We start from the raw sequence: 27,768 nt of genomic DNA on the forward strand, positions 1-27,768 counted from the left end.
GAAGTTAGTTCATGGGTGCGCGTTTTTACCATTACCTATCTGGGGACGGCTTATGACTTCTACTTCATTAATTGCTATAATGACGGAACTGAAGCAAAGTACCATTAAGAATAAAGCGAGCAAGAAAAAGGAGAATACTTTATAATTCTGAAAGAATGAAGGACCAAATCGGAATGTGAGTGCAATTAAAAATATGATAGAACATAAAGAACGATTATATTAATTTCAGATTCGTCTTTTTACAGTCTAGATCTGGTAATCCCCATCATGGTGAAGCATATTCTGTGAAATTAGAAAGAAACAAATCTATAAAATCGAGTTGAGTTAATGAGAAGAATTAATTTTTATATTACTTTAAATGGTGCTTTATTGGTCCAACATTGAGTTGTCATAAAGGGAGATGGCGAGTGCAAACCTGGCTGGTGCAAGAGAAATTTGTATCTTTGGCTATTTTTCGAAAATCAGATTATCCCTGGTCAACGCAAATGAGAAAGCCCCACTTACTCTGAAACGCAGATAGGGATATTAATGTTTTGAAGAACTCCTATCCATCTTAATTTATTTATTTAATGAAGACAATATAAAAATGGAATCTACTTAAATAATTCCTCCGGAGGGCGGAGATAATTACGCTTCTAACGCTGATATAGCTTTCGAATCGGGAAATAAAGTTCAGCCAGGTAACGCAAGTGATGTCAAAACACGGCATCGGAAAGTATATAAGCTGGAGATCACAAGGATTTAGATACAAGCAGTACAAAGAAGGGTTCCTTGAGGCCTAGTAAAAGGACTTCGACCTTATCAGATCTTAAGAGTCAACAACACAAGTGCTATTATCAACCTACCAGTGGAGACAGCACTTAAACTGTTGGCCGAAGGGTTATGTGTCAACCTTAGGAGCAGATGGTGTGTGCGTGTGTGATGGGGGAGGAACTACAGCTTCTGCGCACTCAGGCCGTGTTGGCCCATTGTACTCGTGACCCCCAGGAGATCAGAGCAGATTGCACTGAAGGTTACATCGTGAGGTCATGTCTCAGTGAAAACGGAAGTTCGAAGATATATTGGATATGCGGAGCGGAAGGTCAGATCAGCCAGGACTCGGGGGGTTTACCCGAATTGCGTACGGAGCCAAAGGTGTGATGGTGTAGTCCATTGCTGCATCGCAGGCAAGAAGCAGGTGCCCGGAGTATGGGAGAGGCCTCTACATAATCGGCAGCTGACATTGATACAAATCAAATTCAACCACCGTCAGGCAACGTAGGAACTACTCCCGCAATCCATCTGCGCGGAAGATGTAAATGTGGCCATACTTAGTATGCGATATCGAAATTACGGTGGTGGGATTTCGGTGAAAGATCGAACGGACCAAGGGCTACAGGCCTACGGAGAACGAGCCTCTCAAGAAATAAGGGGACATCCAGAAGCGGAATTCAACAGAGCGAAAATGAAAAATGTCGTCATATACAGTGGCTATACTCCACCTAGTACTACACTTGCCCAGTATGAGAGGATTCTGAACGCTCTGGTTTTCCACCCAGGAGGTGATGGAAGTATACGACGATGCAATGCCGAGAAGGCGACTGCTCCTTAAAGGCAACCCAACTGCTGGTGGAACATCCAAATTATTATATAACTTTGCATGCTGCATGTTTCCAGGCAATAAGGTTTTATCAGAGGCTTAGAAGAAAACCCGGAAGCGACGGTCGACAGGATACACTAGCAACTATATAGCTACTAAAAGAGGCCATCAGAAAAACAAAAGGAAATGGTTGAAACAGTTGTGCCAAATTGCCGATATACACCCTTGGCGTGGGACTTTTAGGGTGATAATGGAAAGGTTACAGAATACAGAATACCCCAAGTCATCTGATCGCGAGCCTGTTTTCTAGTCACCAAAACAGCAAGCGATAAGACGCACTCCAGTTCAACGACTGCGTGGTATCTCTAGTTACTGAGGAAAAATTGCGGAAAATTTATGATAGAATCGGTAACAGCAAGGCTTCCCAGGTTTGAATGGTATTCCTAACAAAGTTGCCAATTTGGGGCGTATCTGAGCAAAGGAGAATTACCTGCTCAGAAAAAATATCAGAAGTTGACGTTGCGCAGCCAACCTAATAAGCCAGTTAGACATTCAACATCACATCGCCCGTTCTGCCTGTTAAATGTAGTGGGAAAGATGATTTACATAGCTATCTACCGAAAACTGCTACTAATCGTCGGAAGCAGTAATTGTCTAAATTACCAGTTTGGATTTCGGCGGTCCTACTCTACGGTACTTGGAATCTGGAATCTGGCAAAAGACGTACTGACGCGCGGTGACTCCTGCAGCGCGGGCGAAGGCGCTTGCAAACTCTCAGAGACGGAAGCACCTGAATTTGGCTCAGTACTGGTGGTGGCAAGGATGATCTATGTCCACATTTAAGTGGAAAAGTAAGCGCACCATACTATGCAGAAAGTATGAAGGGGCACGAAAAGCATGAATTCGACAAAGTCAGAATCATATAGTTTCTCGTAGCGCAGCTGGGACGAGCCTCCGAAGCAGTAGATTTATGAGCTGTCTTCTAGGTGTTCGTAACAAGAGATGTTCTGACATCGACCTCAAAACGAATCACCTCCTGATCGTCCCTTATGTATGCTTACGTGTGGGTCCACCACTTTTCGACTCTAAGTTCAACATCGACCACTTATATGATCCATTTTTCACTTGACAGTAGGATAACTATCGGACAGCAAATACACTGAGTAACCCGCCTGAGAATATCGGTAGGTATTGGACCGCCATCAAAAATGCTCTTTTCTCGCGCCCTGCGTAGATCGTTCGTCACCTCACAAAGGTAACACCCTCGGACTGACTGCAGAATCGTGGAAACGGATCGATGAAAGGAAGGAATTTAAGGTGCTATTGGCCGCTGCGAATGATGGCGGCGTGACGCGATCGAACTCTAATACCGAATGATGAATAATTTATCTCGTGACAAAACGGAATTTTTCATCGTCCCAAATCTTTCCATGAAGGACGTCAAGGTCGACTCCTCATCCACGATGACGAGAAACTGATGAGGGGGAAAGGACACTTCACGACGGTTCTTAATCGTGTCGCATCAGGTGAGGTTTCTTAATTTTCTAAATGAAATGGTTAGTCACCGTAAAATGCGGTAACAGAATGTTCTTCGAAGCAGAAGAGAAATCATTTCGGCCACCAATGCACTCAAATTGAGTTACGGAGCTGCGCTTGATGGACCTCCTGCAGGGTTATTTATCACTTATAACTATTATACAATTACATCCAGAGAATTCTATTCTCTCTCTCTCTCTACCCTGAAAGGAGTAATTGTTAGGGTTCCAAAGAAGGGAATCCGTGTTGATTGCGACAGAAATTTAGATCTTCGCTTCAGCTGCTCCCCATAGATTTTGAGAAAGTTTCTGAGAGCACAGCTCTACAAAGGGCAACATTCCAAAAGAATTAATACCTGTTATCAATGTGACATATGATAGTGCAAAAGTCACGTGCTGCATCGGGGTAAAATCTCGGAAAAATTTGAAGTTAAAAGCGGAATCCGTCAGAGTTGCATATTGTCGCTTAAATTATTTTTTTTTGTTCACAGTGACATTCTTTTTCCGGAGAACGTGGGTGAGCTTAATAGATTATGTCATCTTTCCTCAAATACCTCGACTTCACTGCTGACATCTGTTTGCTCTCTCTCCGGGTCATTGACCTTAGCCAAACGGTCGTGGATTTAGAAAGAGAGGCAGTATGACGGGTGATCGAACTCTCCCTATCTGCATGAAGGGCAGAGTATCGAAAGCCTTTGCTGCTTTTTCCGAAATTTGGAGATGCGCTTATCCCAACACCATTATCAAGGGAGTGGCACAGGGAAAATTAACCCTATTTTCTCTCGAAAGCTCCAAGCCTTAGTCAATATCTGTCTGCGTCATATCGTCGTATTACGCTGGGTAAATACTATTACAAACGAAGAACTTGGCCGACGTACAGACGTATCACCCCCTGAAAGCGGAAGTGGCAGTGCACAGGTCGCACATTGAGAAGGGACGACAATTACATTGCTGGCTACGCATCGAGTGATATGTACCAAGATGGCCGACGAGTGAGTGATCCCAAGGGCACTTCGCACAGAACAGTAGAGAAGAAATGCAGGCGTCTCAGGGAATCATGAAGGGAGCTGAAGGGCATTTAATTGAACTGGGAATGATTGCACTTCGGTTCGGTTGACGCGCTATACCCCACCAAGGATAAATTCCAACCATATTTCCTAATTAAGCAGCTTTGTTAGACGGCTCTTTTATTTTTACTTACCTAGAAATTCAAAGCTAAAGTATTTTTGAAGGTCTGCCTAAATTATGAAGTTATTCTAGTTAGCATTATAACGGAAATTCTTTGGTTATTCCACTTAGGTTAGCCTTTGACTTCACGAGGAGAGAGAAAGCCACTTCTAAATGAATATACAGACAATTCAAATAAATATTCATTTGGATTGCAAATGGTAGCAATCTTATTTATTATTCCAGCTTGTGTACTTTTAGTTGTGAGTAATTAAAGCTATTTAACAATTACCTGAATGGGTAAAAAATGTAAAAACAAAATAGTTACAAGTGGTGCTCTAACTAAGTATTGACCACTAGCAGCAACTCTTAACTTTGCTAACTGGACGAGAACTGCCCTTTTCTTTAACAGATATCAAGTAATTGTAGACAGTATTCATTTATTCAGAATTCTAAGAAAAAAATTAAAAAAAAAATAATTTCTAGCAACGCTCAACTTTGGCAATCTAATAAAAATCGTTTTTCTTCAGCAATCTTTTTTCTACGTAGTCTGAAAATTTGTAAATAATATATCCATCTATATTTTCTGGAATGAAATAACCTAATTATATCATCTCATTCAGGCATAGAGAAATTAATTAGAATGATGAGTACAATATTTCCACAGATATGAGAGTAATATGTCTTCAATATCAAATAGGAATAATTTATATTACTACCTGAACCTATTGTTATCAACGGCACTATTAAAGATAATCCTCCTTGCTCTTTATATGCGGATCTTATCGTATCAATTTATTAGTCTATATTGTTCCTAAACACATCTTTGAAAAGCGTCCATTCAACGAGCTGAAAACCATTTGCTGTAATATTATTTCGACATGGAAACAGGAATAATAAGTTAGGACACAACAACTAGTTTTATGAGATTCTAGATAGTCGACCTTCGTCTCAAATTCATTTCGCAGATAAAACATAAATATTGCCTTTCCATAAAAGTAGTTTGCTTCCCGAATTGAATCCGGAATGCCACAGATGGACGTTACGACTTTTCCTGGAGGACATCTTACCAGGAGGACGGAAGGCAGTCCTTTGAGCATTAGTTACAATACATATAGCTAAGGAGTAAGGATAAATTTGCGAGCGAATATTGCCAACGGGGTACGTTTAGCATCCAGGATCAAGGATTTTCTTTTATTGTCACTGAAGTCATGAATCAAACAAAATCGAATAGTGGATGTTGGGGTTGGGGTTCAGTTAAGCTAAGGTTCTTCTGGGAAATATGAATGGATTATTGTCGTAATATTCTACTGTAATGTTTGAGGAAATATTTGCTCCGTAATATAAGGACATATTGTGGCCTGTTTAAGATCATTTTACAAAGAGGAAGGAATCTTTTTCTCGCTCCTTGTAAATGGAAGAAAATGCGAAATAAGGATGATTTCACCGGGAAACTGTTGCAATAAGTTCTGTTTTGCTTTTACTCAGAAAACTCCATCCATCCATGCTTTTAGTAATATTTGGATGGAATGAAACCACAGATGGGACGTTGGTAAGACCATCCCTGATAGGTGCATATCGAAGTTATGGCTTTCTGGCAGAGCAGTCCCCATAGAAGAGCGCGTTGAAGTCATGAAATCAAATAAAGGTAATCAAGAGTAATCGTTTGGTGAACGGCGAATGGCCAAGTTCGTGTTGCCCAACGTTCTGTTGGCCATGGATGTTTGTGTTCATCTTCGAGGTGGTCAGCTGCTGTAGGCTCACAGCATTTACTGTGATGATCATGAAACTTAAGCACAGTCCCATTGAAAATTAAATAGCAAAAAATAACGTACCGAACAAGGCATTGTTGTTGCGATGAAATTGGCAGGAATCATAAACATTTGGTTGGTAATGTATTTGAAATGGTCTTCGTTGTTGTAGATGGTAGGGTACTGGCGGAAGATCTTCCATTCTCTCAGACGGAGGCTCTTTATTTTGGACGGGGAATTATCGCAACTTAGAATAGAAGGGTCCCCTTCATGAGGATGGATGATTTGGTAGCTTATGTAACGATGAAATTTATGGACAACCCCACGACCGCCTGGTCGCGGTGGGCCGGTCACCTAATCAGTATGGGTGAGGATGATCCAACCCGGAAAGTCTATAAGAGTAATATCAATGGCTGAAAACTAAGACGTGGTAAACCCTGCCTAAGATGGAGCAATGGCATAGCTTAGGACACCAGACAAATTTTAGGGATAACGAATTATTGGACCTCGGCGGGAAACCGCTGAATTGTTAATTTATTGTGATCCAATTTAACGAATGACAGATTACGCAATCTATCATTAAATTTGAATAAATTATAAAAGATAACAGATACTTAATTGTGTGGTGTTAGTTATTACCACAAAATGTTGGAAATTTCATTTCAACCTTTTCTTATCTAATTCCAGAGTTTTAACAAAATATTGAAAACTCGCTAGAAATCTAAGCAAAAGTGTTTGTCAGTCTATTTAAAGTATAATTCCACAACCTTTTTTAAACAGAGCAATCTTACGAATTCGCTTGCTAAAAACGAAAACAACAAACTCGAGTAGGGGAGCCCTTTCCGAAGAAATTCACCTTCTAGGATTATTTTCTTCTGCTTGACTTTTTCTGTTTCGCTGATCATCACGCAGCGAGCATCTCTTGATGGGATCAGTGAAAGTTAGCCCACACAGCCAAACCAAAAGGCAATGTGTACAACAGTTCTCACACGTTGCACTATCCACGCTCCACTTATCCAGAACATGCCAAATGTCGAACATTCCTGGGATATCCTATAAGTTTTGATGATTTAAAACAATAACGTAACGTGCACGTAATTTCCAGTTTAAATCTACGAATATTGATATGTGATGACACAATGAACTTGCCAAATCTGGGACCCTACAAAATCCAGAGAAACAAACCCAACGTATATTTTCCAGTTAGCATTTGTTTATCGATATGTACACGGAAGGCCACACAGTCACTTGAATAATGCAATAATGTAAGAAATTCAAAGATCCTTATATTCAAAATTTTAATGATTTCTGCTACGAAAAGTATAAGAAGTCGGCAAACCGGAAGCTTGACGCTTCAGGTATAAAAGGTTTTGTGTATCCTTATGTGAGAAGCATAATGCAGTTTTCCGTTGGCTGATAGCGTTGACTCGAGATATTTAAATTGCTCAGTGCTATCAGCGCCCAGAACTGATCGAATTAAATATCTCGGGTCATGCGTGGATTCTGCTTCTTCATTACAGGACGGAAACGTACCATCGCGAATAATTCCTACCCTGAATATATGCCCAGTTAGTGAATTATGGCCTGCCAAAATGCCCACAATACTCCTGCAAGTCCTTCTGCTGTTCGACAGGATAAACTTTGCGGTACGCATGCTACTGATACTCTAGATACTGGTTCCAATCACGGGATGGGGGAGATCATACCCTCTTTCGGTAAAGCATCCAAGATTTCATTTCCCTCTACGCCATAGTGACCAGGTACCCACAGTAATTCCACCGTATTGAATCTTGAGATAGAGTTCAAACGGTTTCTGCATTCCTGAACGATTTCGAGGTGATCAAAGGACTACTCAACGCCCTCAATGAAGCTTCGCTATCACTGCACTCAGTTTGTCGCCCTTACGATCTCATAAACTTCGGTTTGAAAAACCGTTGCATATTGTCCCAAAGGAAAAGCCTACTTCTCGTTTTTATTCGAGAGGTAGACTCCAACTCCAAAATCCTGTTCTGTTTTTGAGCCATCGGTGTAGAAGACTTCTGTATATCCCTCCACCCATTCCTCTGGGGCTTTCCAGTTCTGTCTACGATCCAGGGTAACTTCATATTTTCTACCAAATAGCTGTATGGGGACACGAAAATCGGATGTAAGAATTGGATTCAGTACTCTTCCAATGCTCTGTCCCGTCCACATCCGCTGTTTCCCCACAGATCTAATCGAAGGGCCGCAAATTGAGTAATACATTTAGAGCTGCGCCGGATGTCGTGCTCATGCCACCAATGATATTCAGACACAGAGTTATTTGCAGTGTGGCTAGTTTACGGTGAAAACCTTTTTATCTCACCTTAACCCACCACACCACGGAGGCATTAACGAACATTAGCCTAATGGTACCAACGTATATCCACATTACCACATGAGGCCTGAGTCCCCAGATCGAGGCAAAGATCCGTCTGCACAGCCCTACATGCTCTCCTGCCTCTACATGTTCAAAAGAAGTTTTTTATTTGTTTTAGGAATGATGGGGTCCTAAGTCCGCATCAACTTAATGCTGGACCGGACCAAATGGGAAGCAACTTACTCCCTCTTTCCTGGTCCACGGACCCCTCGCTTAGGGCTTGCACCCAAACTTCTCAAAAAAGTGAAGCGATGGCGGCTTTACGGTTTCTTACCAGTTTTTTATCTAGAGTGACTCCAAAATATTCCACTTCTTCAGAAAGTTGAAGAGTTGTACCCCTCATCTCAGGGAGGCAAAGTCCATCCAGTTTTCCCCTTTTTGTGAATAATACCATTGTGGTTTTATTTGGATTAACTGAAAGATCATGCCGTCCGTATAGTAGTGAATCGATCAGCATACTCCACAGAAGCGGCAAAAGCACACCCCCTTGGAGGCACCTTTTCGTTGCTTATGCTGTTTGATACCGATCGACCCCCACAGCAATCTCTGCGTTAGCATAGCATGGATCCACTTAATCAAAGCATCATCAACACCATGCGTTCTGGCGGCATCACAAAGTTTTTGAGCAAGCGCACAGTCAAAAACCCCTTTAATGTGCACGAACATCCCCATCGCGTTCGCACCATTCAAAACTGCATCCTCTCTCCTTTTAACCAAAGAATGAAGAGCAGACTCACAGGATTTTCCGCGTTGGTTTTAATTAAGTGGGTGGGACGTAAGTGCGTTTCCACGAATGTGACGCTCAACCAGTCTGTCCAAACCTTTCAGCAAGAATGAAGTGAAGCTGATCTGTCTGAAATTCTTTGGATTAGAATAGATATCTTTCCCAGGTTTCGATATGAAGATTACCTTAACCTGTTACCAAGAGGAAGGCGCGTGGCTCAGAACAAGATATCCTCGAAAAATATCCATACCCTCCTTTAGCATTGCTGGATAGATGCCGTCCATGCCAGGTGCGTTGAATATTCAAAGGACAGTATGGTAGTTCTCACATTTTCATAGGTGACAACCGCCTCGTATTATTCCAGTTCCCCTTGCAGCACTTGCGTGTTGAAGGAGTTGCAAGAACCGTCAACTGCTCCCTACCACTTCTCTCACCCATTATTCCGGGTGGTGTACTTCCTGGAGGGTCTGTACTAATTCAAGTCTGGAGCTCGTGGAAGTACCGTCGGGTTTTCTAAGAGAATCCAACTTGGGCAACTCATCCCTTTTGAAGACTCTGCACAGCCCTGAAGTCTCTCTTTCACCTTCCAGTTCCTCACAGTTCCCTCTAAAGGAGTCTAGTTTCGAATACTTAACGAGCTTTTTATATTCACACTGTTACTTTTCCAAGCACGGTTCAGAAGTCTCCTGGTTGATTTCCTGAGTTTTCCAGTTCCTGGTTCCATCAAGGAACTGTTTTACGGTTTTGGCCTCGGGAAATAGGACAAGCCTCTTCATAGCACTCTAAAAGTGTGCAGTTCAGTGTTTCCAATTCATCTTCCAGCGCCAAAGGAATCCTTGGTCGCCTAGGGAATTGTACTTTATCGCCAAGAAATTCATTGAACTTTGTCCAATCCGTTTTCCTAACGTTCTGTTTTTGTACTGCAGATTGAATTCTAGGTATAGGTGATCTGACAGTGACACCTCGTCTAGCACCTGCCAGTGTATAATCAACTCTAACACTTTTGAGGTACAGATTGTTAGGTCAATTATTTCGCTTCTTCTCAGTCCCACGAACGTAGTGGCGCACCCTACGTTTGCAGTCATGAGACCAGCTGAAGTAATGGAATCAAATAGCTTCTTTACTACTGATACTCCCCCTAACAAATATGTCGAGCATTCAAATCGCAACTTATTAAGAATTCGAGACCACAGTTGGAATACCAAGTTGAAACCTCCACTTTTGTAGATTTGTCTTTCTTGGCATTCATGAATTTTACCTTCTAATACCTAAAGTCCATGCCCAGGTTCTGTTCACCCTGCATGCGGATAATGTTCTCTCCCTTCCTTCGAGGGCCCGGTAACCAACATCCGACATGTTCCGCCCTGCGTTGCTCAGCGTTTACAATTGTAAACTTGGGCCGACGCCCGGAACTCAAAGCCGGGATTGCCTTCTGGAGCCACTTTAAGGCAGCCTCGTCAGTGATTGTTAAATTGTGGCTTCGTTCCAGGCTCTCAACATTTTTTTCCACAGGCATTCCCGGAAGATGGTAAATTGTCCCTATGATATTTTTCCATCCTTGGAGGAAACTCCCACGGCAGCAGGCAGAACAGAGGATGTAGCTTGCGTATACGTCCTTTTCCTTCCCGCCAGCTTCGTTGAGATCTCTTTCGCAGCATATCTGTTCTAATCCTTGCGGGACGCGTGGATGTAAGCCCTAGTGCGGAGCAAAATAAAGCGTTGGTCACAGCAGATGCTTACAGAAGAGTTTAGTGCCTCCAGTGCGAATCTCACCGGGGTTTCCAGTTTATCCCCACCTTCCACCAAAGATTCCGCATCCCTCTGTCCGATTTCTCGGAACGTTACCGCACCTAGTGGTAGAGCCATGCCCATGCCCTCATTTCCAAGGTGCTTCATCTACCTTCGCAGTGCCCTCTTCTGCCGCCGGCTTGGGGCTTTTTCAGATTCACGATGTCGCGGGCTCCAAATTACGGGCCTCAGCCGCGACGTAATTGCTCATGGTCGCGGGTGGATTCGGAATCTGTGATTTCTTACCACTTGGAAAGTTTAAATCTTTCACTTCCATATTCATGTTCTGGACACCCTTAGTGTAGTAGTAGTCTACTACTCCCCCACCATTACAAGGTGGTGTAAGGGGTGATACCGAAAATACATTCTGCAGATGGTAAGTGATTTTTTAAAGGAAAAGAGAAAAAATCAAACGGTATAATTTTTACAGGGATTTCCCTCTTTAAGTTCGATGTGCATCGTCGTCCGTCGTTCAAATTTCTATGCAATGATTTTTGTTTTGTTTCTTCATTAGTATTTTTACATCAGCTTCACTTGTAACTCATAGAGCATACACCGCATACAAATGACACTCCCATCTGTTTGGACTCTTCAGGGCAAGCTTTGTTAAAATCAACGAGGTGGATGGATTAGAAAGAGGTCATGTAAATTGAGAGGTGATTCGCAGAAACTATTTAGTTGAAATGTCACCTAGGCCTCAAAATAGCCCCCATGCTGATATCTGTTTAAATAATGTTTATTACAATGTATTATTATCTCTGTAATTTTACCGGAACCCCTCTCAAGTTCATACTGGAACTACCAAATTTAGCAGCAATATAGATTTTAACATAGATTCTGGAAAGTTTAGTGGAAATCTTTCTATTACTAATAAAATTATAGAGGGTCAAATTGTCTGTTTTGCGAAAATTTAATTCAGGTTATCTGCGGTACGTAGAATATCTGCCAATAGTCTGCCCTACATGATAATATGTGGTATGAGCGTTATACAAATGGAATGGCACCCAATTATTTTACATAAAAAATTCACAATACTAAAGCGTCGAGCACCCTGTTTCCGACTTTTTTAGAAACTGCATGTGGTAGAGCAATTATACAAAAAATAAACTCGTTGAAATGTCCTGGTAAGGATGAAATGTACAGACTAAGATACACCGATATGTTAAGGTTGAAAGCGACCATTTGTAGATAGAACGTAAAGCTGCCTTCGCAGGAAGTACCAAAACTTAAGATAGTACCACACATAAAGGAGACACAGGAAGGGAGGGCAATCATTAAAAGCCTCTGTTGAAACTTGATAATTTTCGAGTTTTAGATTAATCAAGGACAAATTTTCCACATCCGTAAATATTACTTTTGATTCAAATACAGAAATTCAAAATTCTCCTCCTATTTCCGAAAAATCTCTGTCATTACATACTATGATATTTTTTTAATCCAAGTTGAATTCATCCCTTCACAATACTTAAATTTCAAGTTTCAGATTACCGTGATTGATTAGGTAGCAAGTTCATTCTGTTACTACGCGGCCAGCTTCATAAAAAAAGGTTCCCGAATGTAAATACCATTTTTTTAGTCCCACTTTTACTTTGCGTCCTTTTTCTGTCACAGGAGGGATGAAAAAATGAATATTTTAAACGTAATGTTTCACAGAATCATCAAAAATCCATCCACCAGACAAGAAAGTGACTCAAGTCGTTAAAGAACTCGCGGCAGTTAACTGCAAACTTCATCAAAAATTGAGCACCTGCCCTTTAAAAGTTGCCTTTTCTGGTTGAGAGTTTTATTTAAAATTTTATTCAAACGGTTTCTTGCTACGAATATCAACTAACTTTTTGTCCTTGTGCCGTCGTTTACGTCGTCTCCTTTCCATTTTACTTTATTGATTCCTTCTAGCGCATATTTGCAGCCTTCGGTCGAGTGAACGTGAAGGTATGAACAGATGAAAGCAGGAAAAATTACGACGATATAAATGAGCGAATAAATCCTTTACGGATGAGTGTATTTCACGATGACGAATATAACACCGGATGGATATAAACCACGGGATACCCAAGAATATCTACCTGGAGCTTCGGTATAGGGTTGCTCCAGGAACGTGTGCTGAAGCGGGTTGGACAAGCAAATCTTCCTTTTTCCGTAATTCGAATGGAATTTCACATTTTATTATAAAATGAGTCAGCATTCTAGGAATAAGGAGCAATTTAATATTCATCGGAAAATTGCTGCGCAAGAGTATGTGTTAAATATTCATTTATAGATACTCCACCATTCCATTGCTATGTAGCATCTCTTAAAAAATATAAGGAAAAGTGATAAATGCACCGTCCAACTTTTTTTTTCCTTATTTAAACTCGCACATGCTTACATAACTACGAAAACCATTTTCCTGTGTATATCAACTCCACTTTATATTTCCAGGCATTCATTGGACATTTCTTGGAAAATTCATGGCCCAAACAACAAAGCGCTATTTTCCGACAGACTCGTAAATGGTACTTGTCATTAAGCCAACTAGCGACAGGCTCTCATTCAATAAGGAGTCTACTTCGCAAGGAAAAGTTTATGCGTTCGCTACAAAATGTTTAAGTTTGCCCCAGGGTGCATGAAAAATTCAATATCCTGTTCGGTTTTTAAATAAAAAACGCTGACTTTACCAGAATTCCAAATGAAGCTATAAAATGATGGTTTCACTTTTAAGGCTCCAAGATGCGGCGAAGTCAGTCAAGCTGAATCCATCTTTTCGCATTTTCCAAGCTGAGCATGTTATAATTGAGATTGTCTACTCTCCTACCAGCTTTCAACTTGCGTGAGTACTTACTGTACGTTTGGTATTATGCAAAAGTTTCCGTCCTTTTTGCAACGCACAACACGTGCAAAATCAATTCAAGCGATAAACTTCGTTGAGGGGATCAGATGGAAATACAAAAGCTCTTCCCGTGAAAACATCCCCCTTTGTCCACATCCCACAGTTTCAACTGGGTATATATAGACAGTAATAACATCGTCGAATGTGGAGATAATGGAGGGATCAAAATGATAATGGGACGTTTCTGAGAATAGATACTCTCTATGAGGGCCCAAGATGAGCCAAGATGAGTGCTTAGCGTAAATAACATCTTGAGATGAATATCCCATTTAATTGAGGAGCACCTTCAAGTGGGAGTGAAGATGATGTTATGCATTATGGCCAATAACAACCTACAATTGCCTATTACACTTTAATTTTCTTTATTAAGACATTTTTTCTCAAAGTTATGGCATGAATTTCTAGGTCAATGATGTAGGAATGCAGACGGGCTGGTGGTCGTGAAGATTTCCTTACGACCTGGATGATGATTATAAAATATTCGCTTATGGGGAATCTAGGAATGCACAAGGAAAAAATCAATATCTTTTCTTGATGATAATATTTCCATGGAAAGGTAAATTTCGATGGAATTAAGGAAACGTTCAGTATTAATTCCAATAAATAATAAGTTCAAGGATAATGGCTTCAAAGTCTGTTAATTATATTGTTTTTGTGAAATTTCCATTGAGAATGGATTTATACTGTATGGTTTCTAGCACTCGAACTGTTTTGAGATAGTTTTATTAATTCGGTAGCTGAAAAAGATTCCGACCGAGATACTTGAATTTTGAATGACGACGTCCAAAGGGATGCCCCCCCTCTATGATAAGTTTCTCATCGATAAAACACTGCAGATTGATAAATTTATAAAAGTGCCAAAGTGCCAAAAGTTACAAAGTTCGGAGGAGTACGGAGGGCAAGTAGAACGAAAGGTAGCACTTGCGACCATGAAGAGTCATATCGTACCATTATAGCGGCCTTCAGCGTCCTATGACAGCGTTCTAGCATCCCATTGGATTATGGTTGGTACGTAGTCGGCCAATGGTGTTTGAAACCTAGAAGTTTGCCTCAGGAAATAGCATGAATCTATCGACGATTGTGAGGCAATGCTTGAAACCATTCGATTCTCGTAGGAGGTCAATTATTTGGATGTGGTGAGAAACCGCTTAAAAGGCCGAGGGAATGAGCCTACTTTTTTTGTACGTACTTGGTAACGTTTGGTTCAAGAGTGAACATGTTTATTCATTGAGGGCCAGAAATATTTGCTAGTGACCAGCCGATTCATTGTCCTGCGTGTGCATGGAATACTTCATTGCGAAAAGTAGCCGGAATTTATGGCCTAGATCCCTTTTCAGAGGCCTCGTCATCCTTCTGTGCCTTCGGGATTGGTGAAAAGTCGACCGTGCCTACGATTTTGACTTTTGAAATGCGTGTCAAAGCGCCTGCGACTGCATTGTCTTTGTAGGGCACATGCTGGATGTCTGAAGTAAACTGGCTTATAAAGTTCAGGTGTTTTGTCGCGGTTCTGTTGAAAAGCAAAGATAAGAGGCATTTGGTCCGTGAAGACTGTGAACGGCCTGGCTTCTAGGGAAATATTTGATTGCCATGCACGCGGCTAATAGCTCACGATCGTAGGTACTATAGTTCCCTTGAGCTGTATTCAATGACTTGGAAAAAAACTCAACGGCTTGCTCAAATGCCTAGATGGCCTCTATGGACCACGTAATCACCCACGAGTTTTTAGTCTTGGGCCCAGACAAGAAGGCGTTGAGGATGGCTTAGTGTTGTGTGGTTTTAGACAAGAAACGATGATAGAATTTCAACATGCCCAAAATCCTTCGCAGATCCTAGACTGTTTTAGGTTGCAGGAAGTCTGTAATGGCCAGAATCTTTCTTGGGTCCAAGTGGATCCCCTCAAGGGAAATCGTGTGGGATAAAAACTTTAGTTCCTGCTGAAGAAATTTGCATTTCTTAACGTTAAGTGCAAGACCGACTTCAAGGAGACGTTGAAAAATGCACTCGACATATTATATTCCAGTTCAGAATCAGAGGAAGAGACGACCAAAACATCATCCAAGTACACAAAGCAAAAACTAGGGTTTCGAAGGACAGAAAGAATGAACCTCTGAAAAGCTTGCGCCGCCAGAAAGTTCGATTGGTGCATGGTGCTCTATTCGGAATCTTTTCTGGAGCTACAGGGATTTGACAGTACGCCTTGACCAAATCTAAGGCTGTTGTGCGCAACGTCGTGGATGACTGGTGTGGGATAGCGGTCTGGAATGGTCTGAGCATTCAGACGTTTGTAATCGCCACATGGTGTCCATTGGCCGTATGATTTTAGGATCATGTACAGTGGAGAATATCAGCGTAACGGAACACTACAGCACACTGATTTGACTCTTTCATAGTTAAATCTACTGGTATCAAATATCCAGACACGATAACAAATCCCTCTCCCAGTAGTGAGATTTGAACCGCGACCTCCCGCTACGTCAACGCAACGCTCTAACGAACCAGTAGTGCAGATCTGCTGCTATACATCGCGCTTAGTTGGCTTTCGGTAGTAATATTGCAGTATTTTTGAATGAGCGTGCGAATGCGATGGTCGGCTACTTCTTCAAAAATTATAGAAAGTCTGACGGTTGAGCAGGTGATATACTTTCACAAAGAGCAAGGTCGTAGGATCCATAAGAGACCTGTTCTGCAAATCTATCAGCAATCCATAGCTGCCCATCAAGTCTGCGCCTAATATAGGACTGCTGATGTCAGCCTCAGAAAAACAGCATGAAAACGTTCATCGATGTCAAAGACAATCGAGTTCTCCGACGCCGATGTGTACGTGATTAAATTAGGGAGAACTACGCCTGCAACTAGCGGAACTTGGTATCTGGGTTATGCCGCCAAAACAGTGGCACCCAAACCGCCACTGTCACCCTTGGGATGCGGAGGCGCCGGAAGAGCTTGCAGCGTCGTTGTCGTCTTTATATGACATTGGGCGAACTAAACCTAAAATTCCGAAAATGTAGCACTCTTTGAACCATATAAGAGGAGTCCAGCGAAGAATCCTCCAAGCCAACCAAAACTAATCAAATATATTGTAATAATTAATTAAATTACATTATATATATATTTTAATAATTAATTAAATTCTGCCGCAGCCGACCTCAGGCCCGGTTGTGAAAGGAGGAGAGGCGGATAGTTTGGTTAGCTAATTCAATTAAAATTGACCGGTCCGGTCAGCGGCTGACTGCAGAGAGTCACGAGACCGATTCCTATACCGTGGTTCTCATTCTGTTTTTGACAATTAGGTGAGTTACCCAAGCAGCTGTGTTCTGAGTTGCTCAGTAATGGTGATTTTGGTGGAATTCGTCGGAATTTCCGATAAATTGCTCACACACTGTAGCGCCTCCACACGTTCGTAGTATGCACCAACACCTAATGCCAGAGGAAATCGTGCGCTGGGTTAAATTGCTCCACCACGATCCATGTAAAGCTGAAAGTGTGACAGATATATATATTTAAACCCTTTCGTATCTCTGTCGGTGTTCATAAAAGAAGGACCCTCCCATCTTTACTGTTTGTCCATGTTATGGAAACTACCACACGAAATATCCAACGTCCATCGTCCTACACACTACACAATGCAGATGATATTTTCCTATTTTGAAATGGTCGGCTCATGAAATATGGTCTGAGACTAAATCTGAATAAAACAAAATTTTTGACGACCGATCCTAATGAAACAGGTACTATGAATGTTATTGGCAGCAGTCTACCGAAAACTCAGCTATGTGAATATGTTGAACCAATGATGAACAACGTTATGAAATTGATTCACGCATGAACGCAACTTGGAAGGAATGGTGTTCCATAACTGCCAGTCTTTATAATAGACGCATCTACGAACGTCTCAAGTGCCGTCCGTCCAGTTCAGATGCAGACTATCAAAGGCAGCCTTCGGTTCGTGAAAAGGAAAAGAGGGGGAGGGGGGTATCCGTTGTTGGCTACATCAAAGGGACACTCTTTCTTTTTCTTTGACCACAACAAAGGGAAACTCCCTTCTTTTCTTGTCACATAAAATACTGGCTACCAAACTATCCCCAAAAATGGTTAATCCGAAACGATCGTGCCGGTAATGGCAAAATTGTGAGAGAGGCGTCCTCGATGGTAGGGACTTATAAATCATTGACTATAATTAGTCTCAAAATCGAAATCGTTGGGAATCGACTAAAAGGTCAGCCGAAACAAAATGGCTCGGTACGCTTGATCGTGATTCGAGAGCCCCTTCACGCCATTCGGATCAAGCCAATCAATGAAAACTAGCTTAACCCGATAGGACGAATGGTAAAGCAGAAGAAGTAGTTGAAGCGAATTGTTTTGCTTCTCCTTTTGGCAGAACTATAGTAAATTAACTAAATGTCAGCATTGAAAGCGCAGCCCAAATCTGACGTTACAATATCTCGCAGATAGAAGCCAGTTTCTAAATTAGTCTAGGATTTTATTCAGATTTTTAATGACTCATAAAGGGTGCGTATTTTAAGTAACAAGAATATTTTTGCTACCACCCGGTGGTATATTCAGCAAGTGTGTGAAAGGTCAAAATGCAGCGTTACGCAATCCAATTTTGTGCTTGCCTCGGAAAATTTGGTGCTTTAATTTTGAAAATGATTCGACAAGCGTGCGACACACATGCCTCTTCCAAGTTCAAGTTTCTTGGTGGTTTGATGGCACAAGATGTTTAAAGAAGGTCGGGAAAGCGTGGATGAAGAGCCCCGGGGAGTTAGACCTCCCTCAAATCGAGAAACGTGTGCGAGATTTGTTGATCACGGACAGGCGTTTAATTGTTTCGATGATGACGGATACCTTGAAAATCGATAAAATGATTGTACACAAAATCATCGCCGTGGATCTTGAGATGAGAAACTTTTGCCCCAGGCTCGTCCTAAAAGTGCTGATGGGTGAAGAGAAATAAACCCGTGGCGGCATTTCAAAAGATATTTTTGGATCAATTCAAGAAGACCTTGAGTTTTTAGAGAGTTAGAGTTTAGACAACATCATTATCGAGGGTAAAACTTGGATTTTCGGGTATGGCCCTCAACTAAACTGCAAAATAGCAAATGGTACACTCTTAGCCAAGAAAGGTGTTGTCCATGGTACCTTTTACGTGATTGAAGTGGCGGTCAATTGAGCGCGACCAGAAACTGCCGCCAGTCGGGAGCGCCACTACGACACTGAGTCATCCATCTCACACCTGCCTAGCGGTTGCCTATTACCTGTCAAGAAATGGCATCACAACAATTCTCCGACCTTCCTGCAGCCCCAGCGTTTCTAGGGCACACTTTTTCCCCTTTCCAAAACTATACCAAAAAGGGTCAAACCGGTGAAAAACTCAAATTTGACGGGTTTGGCGGTGGGCCGAAATCAGTACGGAGAGACTCAGAAAGCTCTGAAAAAAGCATAAACTTAGCTAATTGATCTAATGGTGATAATCTTGCGATCTTCCCCGAGGCGACCGCAAAGGTAAAGGAGATACTTAACAAAGAATGTAGTCAGCAGCTAGGAAATCTACGCCGTCAGAGCGACGTGTATAGGGACGATAAGAAATCGGCAAACAATCTGCTTGGAGTGTTATTCTCAGGCAGCTCCCACAATCGCAGCTTGGTCAACAGCCATGTATAGCCCTCAAATTTGGCATGGAAAATAGAGTAAAATGAAAGAGTACAGTTGGCATTTAACTCGTTCCACAGATACACAGACACTCCTGCCCTAGTAATAGAGGCTGTGGATGACCTGTGTCTACATATTCAGAATATAGTGTGAAGTTGATTTTTATTCCCAAGCCAAAGAACCCTACTTACCCAGACGTAAAGTTTCCGGTCGGTCAGTTTAATTTTCTTTAAACTGCTCAAAGGCTAGTGGATCAGTTCATAGGGGATATATCAATTCCCGGATGGTAGCTTTGCAAACATGCGTACAGGAATGCAATATTGCTAATGACATAGTTAGTGCGGTGAAAGACATCGGTTCATTAGGAATGTTAACTGCTACAGCTACATGTTGGGCGAGTATGGGCTTAGCCTCTTGCGAATTTGTTCCGACAATCACAGCAAACGGTTTCAAACCGGGATAGATTGGCTCACCAAAGTCCGGTTTGAAAATGAAGAGAGCAGTTGCAGCAGTTGCAGAATGATGTGTGAAGGATGGCGTTGGAGGAATCCACGCAACCGAATGGGGAAATTTCATTTTCTGCATTCGTACTGTCCCTTATTAAAGATAATACGAAAACCCTAACCCCTTTAAATTACCAAATTGGAAAATTGAGGTGATGGTGGTACTATATGCGGAGGAGAGGATGAGCCTGCATTTCGGAAGTAGCTGTTCGTTTTCCTTGGGCCTTAGAGAGAGATACCTCGGAAAGGTTTTCTTCAACCTGTGTCTTTGGAACACGTTGTCAAATTCTTGGAAGCCGACTTTCCCCGCAGGCGGGACGCCGTTAAATAGACGATTTGCTTTTACCTGTGGTTCCTTACAGTAAATTCACCTAGTAGTTATTATATATGCATATTGCTTCGGTTTTAGTTGTCAACACTTGGTCATTCAAAAGAGAGCTCACTACAGGTATTAGGCTCGTACATGGCTATTCAAAACACCTCCCCTACTTGACTACTCTAACCATAACGGCTGCACACTGTGTCGTACGATGCACCTTTGCCAAATGGCTATAAAACTGATAGAAGATGTAAGGGGACTCGAACTAAAAGTTCAAGGATCTCAGTCCAACGAGTTACGGGATATGATAACTTCTTCCAAACCGTTACTGTTCTATTCAAAATTTGAAAACTTAAGTTACTTAACTAGAGCTGGTGCTATTTAACATCAAAGTTTTTTCATCGCTGCTATTCAGCAGATGCTAGTGGAAAATTACCGCCACTGCCACTCGAAAAGTCCAAGTGTTCATTAACACCTATCTGCAGCTTATCAAAAAGGTTCTCCTCGTCGCTTTACTTTCGGGCACTGAAGGTATTCTACGATTTTCCTTTCTTCTGATAGAAACGAACCCTGTCCTTCGTTACACAACGTCAAGGGAATGAACTAAAGGACTAAACTCTTAGTAAGAATAAACCCAAACCTGATACATCATGAAGATTTTATGAGATCTGTGTGAATCCTCGTTCTTCCTTTCTTAATCGACACTGATCACTGCCTGATTAAGGGATTTCAGTATTTAGTTATTTTTTCAGAAGCGCGTTATCATCACAACCCATTGAGAATTTCTTTTTTAAAGCGCTCTCTTTTCTTTCCGCTTTTCGCCGGTGCATCCCTAAAAATTTAAGCATTATTTTTCATGTCCTTGTCGTGCCTCATGTTTCTGTTCTTCTTTCGGGTATTAATAATAATAATCCTTGGCGGAACAATCGATATTGGATCAGGGCCTTGAAGTATGTTGAATCACTTCATTCAAGGCCGTAACGATACACTACAGGATTACAATACCCTCGTTCGAGATTATTACCCTGATTTGACTCAGGTATTCATTCACAGCTGAGCCGACTGGAATCCCACGATATCACGACCACTGCCACCAATATGATTTGGACCGCGACCTTCCGTACGACAACCTTGTGCTCTAACCACTCAGTTATCCGAATACCTTTCGGGTATTACGTATAACTTCTCATTTTCTGTGTACATCTAGAATGAATTGCGTCCGACATTTTCAACCAGCTTAGAACCTCTGCTCAGGATTCCACCCAATCCTGAAACTTTATTGTCTGCAATACGTCCGTAGATTTTCTGTAATTTCCCTGCATAAGCAGAGGTATCAGCAACTTTTACTGAGTATGCAGCTTTACGTCTGTTGTTTTCTGCGAGAATCTTTATTGTAAATAGATCCACCACTCGCCGCTACTTTCCTCCTTCACATATTACCTCATTTTCTCAAGGCATTTTATCAGATCCCTGTAGCTCTTAAATCGGCAACATGCATACCTTTCGAACTCTCCTAATTCACTAGGATGACTTTTGCACTGTACAATGTGGCGAAAACCTTTCGGAGGTTTCTCCACTCTATGCTACGAAACGTTCACTTTTGTTTGATTTATTTGGGAAATGTCCTGGTCACGTCTTCTTCTAAGTCCGAGATTGTCGAGTACCTCGAAAGCATTTTTCAACATCTCTCATCGACAAACTCTTACACTCGCCAGTGAGATTCCTCGGTCACCTGATTACCCCTGAAAGCTTCGAATCAGACCAAGTCTCCGCTTCAGAAAACAGTTAAGGATCTTAGCAGACTCTTGGGCATGCTGAACTTCTACCGTTGTTTCTTGCCCAATGTCGCCCATTATCTTCGTCATCCTTTTTTTGGTTATATACTAAATGGCCAGTTTCTATCCAACAATTCCTCCTCCGTCTGAAGAAAGTGAACATTCAAAGCCTGATCTTACCTTATGGAATCGTGAAAGGTAACCATGAATGTTATTCTCATTTTCAATCAATTCCTGTCCACTCAATTTTGTTTCTCCGATTAGAGATTTTTAGTAAAGAACTTAGTGAAACTGTCTTTAAGCCAAACATATTAAAAATGGCCATCCACTCATCAATGCGCCAAAAAGAGACTTTCGAGAGAGTCCACATCTTAACATTTCCTGTTTTCCTGGTATTAATTGGATGAAAAACCTAATAGGTACGAATTATATTCAAGTGAAATCCGTCATAAGTACAGACCTCAACCAGGCCGGAAGCTAGACGCTTCAGGTATGAAAGGTTTTGTGTATTTCCTTTATAAAGAGATTTGGGTGTGCATTTGTCCCATTAGCATGTAGCACGTAAAATATGCATATATTATGTGAAAATAGCCACTTTTTTTTTTTTTATTTTTTTTTTTTTTTATGGATGGAGGTGGAAATCTTAGAAAGACGCTGCTGCGCCAGGTTGCAGCAGTGTGTGGGATTCACACCCACTAAAACCACCCCCACTCTTCCGCCCCTCCCCGCGGGACCCCCGTGAAGTATTACTTCGCGGGGGAGGCTCTGGTTCGCTATACCAGCTCGTCCATGTCACGTCTCCGTCGCGCCGCCTTCCTAGCTCGATCCAACTCCAGGAGTTTTGTCTGCACCACGGCTACTGCCTCATTTACCGCCATCCAGTTTTCCTCCGACTTCAACATCTCTTCCACCAGGTTGAAGGGCTCGATGTCCGCCCCTAAGATGCTGTTCAACCTCCTTTTCTGCTGCAGAAATTTGGGACAATAGAACATAACGTGCTCCGGGTCCTCGAGTGTAGCACCGCATTCAGGGCAGTTGGAAGACTCGTCCAACTCGAAGCGATGGAAGTACTTCCTATAGCCACCGTGTCCCGTAAGGAACTGTGTCAGGTAGTAATTTAATTCTCCGTGCTTTCGGTTGACCCATTTCTCGATGCACGGGATCAATGTATGGGTCCACCTGCCCTTGTCGGAGTTATCCCATCGTTGTTGCCACTTGCCACACAACTCTCTCCTGATGGCTTTTCGGAAATCCGCATTCACCTCGGCTGGATTTGCCTTCCGTTTTTCGTAGAGCCAGTGTGCCTCGCTCGCTAGAAGATCTATAGGGATCATTCCTGCGATAACACACACTGCCTCCGTCGACGCCGTCCTAAATGCGCTGCACACCCTTAGCGCAATTGGCCGGTATGCCGAACATATCTTCCTCCTGTTGACAGCGTGGTTCAACGCTCCCGCCCAGACAGGGGCCGCGTATAGCAGCATCGACCTCACCACTCCCGCGATGAGTAGCCTGCGACTATACTTCGGACCTCCCACGTTAGGCATCATCCTTGCAAGGGATGAGCTGGCATTTGCTGCCTTTTCTCGCGCATAATCCAAGTGTCCCTTGAAACTCAGCTTGGCATCGATCATCACCCCCAGGTATTTGACAACCGATTTTGAGATGACCTCACGATTACCAACCCGGATGGTAACCGTGTTGTTCTTCCTACCGTTGGTAATGAGGACCGCCTCCGTCTTTTCGTCCGCCAGGTCCAGCTTGGCCATTCGTAACCATGACTTGATGGTATGAATGGCTTCATTTGCATAAAGCTCCACGTCCTCGGGATGCTTTGCAATTGCAACTACCGCCAAGTCGTCCGCAAAACCAATCAGCGTTGTCTCCTCCGGCACGCGAAGGCCAAGCACTCTATCGTACATTATGTTCCACAGCAGCGGTCCCAATACAGAACCTTGAGGCACACCTGCTGTCACAATGTACTCCTTCGGCCCGTCGTCCGTCTCGTACCAGAGAAGTCTATCCGAAAAGTAACTCTCGATGAGCCGAGCCAAGTAGCTAGGAACACCCAGTTTGTCCAAAGCGCCCTTAATCCAGCCCCAGTTGGCTGAGTTAAAAGCATTTTCAACGTCCAGCGTCACCAGAGCACAGCATTTGCCCATGGCCATCGCATTTCGAGCCAATTCCACGACCTTTGCTACTGCATCGACCGTAGAACGGGCTCGCCGAAACCCATATTGCCGCTCTGAAAGACCACCCGCAAGCTCGATGAACGGGAGCAGCCTGTTGTATATCACCCTCTCCAACATCTTCCCCATGGTGTCTAAGAGACAAATAGGGCGATATGAAGAGGGCACGCCGGGTGGTTTTCGAGGCTTCGGAAGCAAGACCAGTTTCTGCCTCTTCCACTGGGCGGGAAACACTCGTTCCGCTATGCACGATTCAAATGTGCTTGCGAACCACCTTGGTCTGGCCTTGACCGCCACCTTCAGAGCCCTGTTCGGAATTCCGTCCAATCCCGGAGCCTTGCTGTCCCCAATACGTCTGCAGATTTCCCAAAGTTCCTCTTCGGTAACATCAGGGATCGAGAAGACGTCCTGCTGAGCTGCCAGTTGGGGTTCTCTTTCGTCCTGCTCCTGCTGCGGGAAAAGAGTTGCAATTATTTGTAACAAAAGCCGTGGGCATGTCACCTGAGGTGATTTTCGCCCGCGGATCTTCTTCATTACAACTTGGTAGGCTGTACCCCACGGATTCGTATTAGCCTCCTTGCAGAGCTTCTGGAAGCATTCCCGCTTGCTTCTCCGAATGGCCTTCTTAAGGTTGCTTCGCATATCCCTGTATTCCTCCTCACGCTCCTGGTGCCCCGGCCTTCCCCTTGTCCTGTGGGAAAGTCTCCTCGCTCGGAGACAAGAAGATCTCAAGGCAGCGATCTCCGTGTTCCACCAGTAGTTTGGCCTCTTGCCGTGGTGCAAACGTCGTCGTGGCATCGTAGCGTCGCATGCTTCGGTTACACGCTGAGACAGCTGTGTGACCCTTTCCACCGCTGTTCCATCCGGATCATGGGCTCCCTCGAATGCGGCCAGGAATGTATCCTCGTCGAAAGCTCCGATAGACCAGCCAACCGCCTTAGCCTTTCCACCTCCAGAGCGTCGTTGACTGCTTCCCCGGTTCCCAATGTGGAGAAGATGGCCTGGTGGTCACTGTGGGTATAGTGCTCACTCACTTGCCAAGCCATCCCCCTCACCAGTGAAGTGCTAACAAATGTCAGGTCAACGATCGAACCCGACCCTCTTCCTCGAAAGGTGGGCACGCATCCAACGTTGGCCAGCACTATGTCCAGCTCCGCAAATGACTCCAACAGAATTTGACCTCTGGTGTTCGTCGATCGGCTTCCCCACTCCAGGGCCCACGCGTTGAAATCGCCGGCAATGATTTTAGGGCTGCGGTCTCTAGCATCCAACACCAGACTGTCTAACATCTCCTCATATTGTGCTAAGGTTGCAGTAGGAGGAGCGTAGCAGCTGTAAATATGGACACCGTTGACCTTCGTCCTTATAAAACCGGCTGCCGGGGGGGCCATGACTTCCTGAATGGCCTGTCTTCCGCACGCCCAGATTGCTGCGTTGCCAGACGCATCCACCGCCCAAGTCGCACCGCCGTAGTTTCTGTACGGCTCGCAAATAACCGCGACATCGACATTCGACTCTCGAATGGTTTGCGAGAGCAGGTCCTGAGCTGCCTCACAGTGATTGAGATTGATTTGTATCAATCTCATTTTCCTGTGCGGTTCAGCTCCCTCCTATATACCGGACATCTGCTGCTTCCCGCAATATGCCGGCTGTCCACGCCCTCTTTCACATTACATAACATACACCGTGGATCTCCGGTGCAATCTTTGATGAGGTGGCCCTCTTCCCCACACTTCCTGCAACTCCTCGACCTATCATGCTGGCTGGTGCATGCCGCCGCAAAATGGCCGAAATCGAGGCATCTGAAGCATCTCTTTAGAGAGATTTGTTCCCTGAGCCTGCACACGACCCAACCTACTCTTACCTTGCCCGCGGTAATAAACTTAATAGCTGATTCCGCCGGCAAACTAATAATAGCGGTCTGTGTGCCACCATATGCCTTCTTCATCCTTTTTATGGCACTCTGGTCTATATCGCCAAGGTTGAACTGCTGCTTTAGAGCAGCACAGATGTCCTCCCGTGAGGTGACTTCATCTAGGTCCTTGCACTCAACCACTATCTCCTGTTTCCGAGCTCTTACCTACACTTCCACCTTCCCGCGGAAGTTATCGGCCGACTTGTCGGCGGATTTACTTAACTCCAGCATCAGATCCCCTTTATGTGTTCGCCTAATACGGCTCACATTATCCCCCAAATCCTTCAATTCCGGGTCTGACTTCACCTTTCGGAGGATGTCGGCATAGGACATATTTCCCTTCTTGGAAATAATTATTATTTCCGGGCGGAGCTTCTTTTTGTCCTTTTTCCTCTTGTTGCTCACCTTAGTCCATTGTTCGGGCCTCCGGGCGTTGGTTTTTTCCACTTTTGTAGGTGTTGTGGCTGCAATCGTGAGATTACCGACTTTCGCGGGTACTCTCGCTGGCTCCGCCTTCTTTGGTGAAGAGGCTTTTTTCTTCTTCGGGACTTGCTGTGGTCCAAGAGGCTCGCTGGTACCGTCTCTAGCCCGTTTTCCTGTCTTCCCGCCTGCTTTATCACGGGGAGGCGTCACCTGCGTTTCCCTTGTGACCTTGCCAACTGACGCTTGGGAATTCTTTTCTTCCAGTGCCCTGATATAAGACAATTTAATGCCTCTTATCAAGGCTCGAATATTTTGGTGGATATTCCGCCTCTCCTTGATGAACTCGCACAATTCATTTATTCGTTCCCCGAGTGTAACGAACGCCATTCCGGTATGTTCCCGTTTGCTTTCGCGCCTTGCACCACAAGGAATGATCTCGATTAAAGGACTATTCGTATTTCTTTCAGAGTCCCGCGACGAATCTCGACTACCAAAAAGAACCATTGTTCTCGGTGGTGATCTCCCAAGCTTCGAACTCCTCCTAAAGGGATCCGGTGTGGACCTAATTTCCACTCCACCATTATCTCTTGTAGCATTAGATGCCACAGTAGCCAAGTTTCCCACTACTGAGCCCGCTTGCTCACTCCCGAAAACCGCCGGCACTGGGTTTCCGAAGCCCTGCACCGTAAAAAACTACTTTTCTCCTCTTCCATATTTGATTTAATTTCTGGGTGTCCTTCCCATAGCCAATTTTTATCCACGGGTGGGCGTTTACTTCCCACCTACCCGGCCTGCGCATAAGCATGCCCATACACGCACATCTCCGGATGCGTGCATGTGCATGCCCATGACACATTCGCCGAGCCTTCCCTTATCCGCACGAAGGGACGCGCCTGATGGGAGATTTGGCAACTCCGCACAGGCCACTTTCAAGTGACATTGACATTCACAGTCTTGAATTTGCAGAGGAGCGCAGATTTGACCTATTATAACTTTGTTAGTAATAGTGTGATTTTCACTAAATTTGGCAGGATCATGATCTATACTGTAGCCTATATTGCTGCAAAATTTTGTGATTCTACGGTGAACTTAAGGAGGGTTTGCCTGTCAATTACTAAAAATTATAGTAATATACTATTATTAACTTTATTTGAACAGGTATCGATATGGAGGGTATTTCGGAG

General features: G+C 43.4%; 1 protein-coding gene across 1 annotated transcript in view; it reads left to right on the forward strand.

Moving 5' to 3' along the window:
• LOC119659515 (FERM, ARHGEF and pleckstrin domain-containing protein 2) overlaps positions 1 to 27,768 on the forward strand; it is a 449,110-nt gene that overhangs the window by 391,565 nt on the left and 29,777 nt on the right. The gene's annotated exons all lie outside the window — the stretch shown is intronic.

This window comes from Hermetia illucens, chromosome 1 (assembly GCF_905115235.1).
Source record: "Hermetia illucens chromosome 1, iHerIll2.2.curated.20191125, whole genome shotgun sequence".
NCBI classification, from domain to species: Eukaryota; Metazoa; Arthropoda; class Insecta; order Diptera; family Stratiomyidae; genus Hermetia; species Hermetia illucens.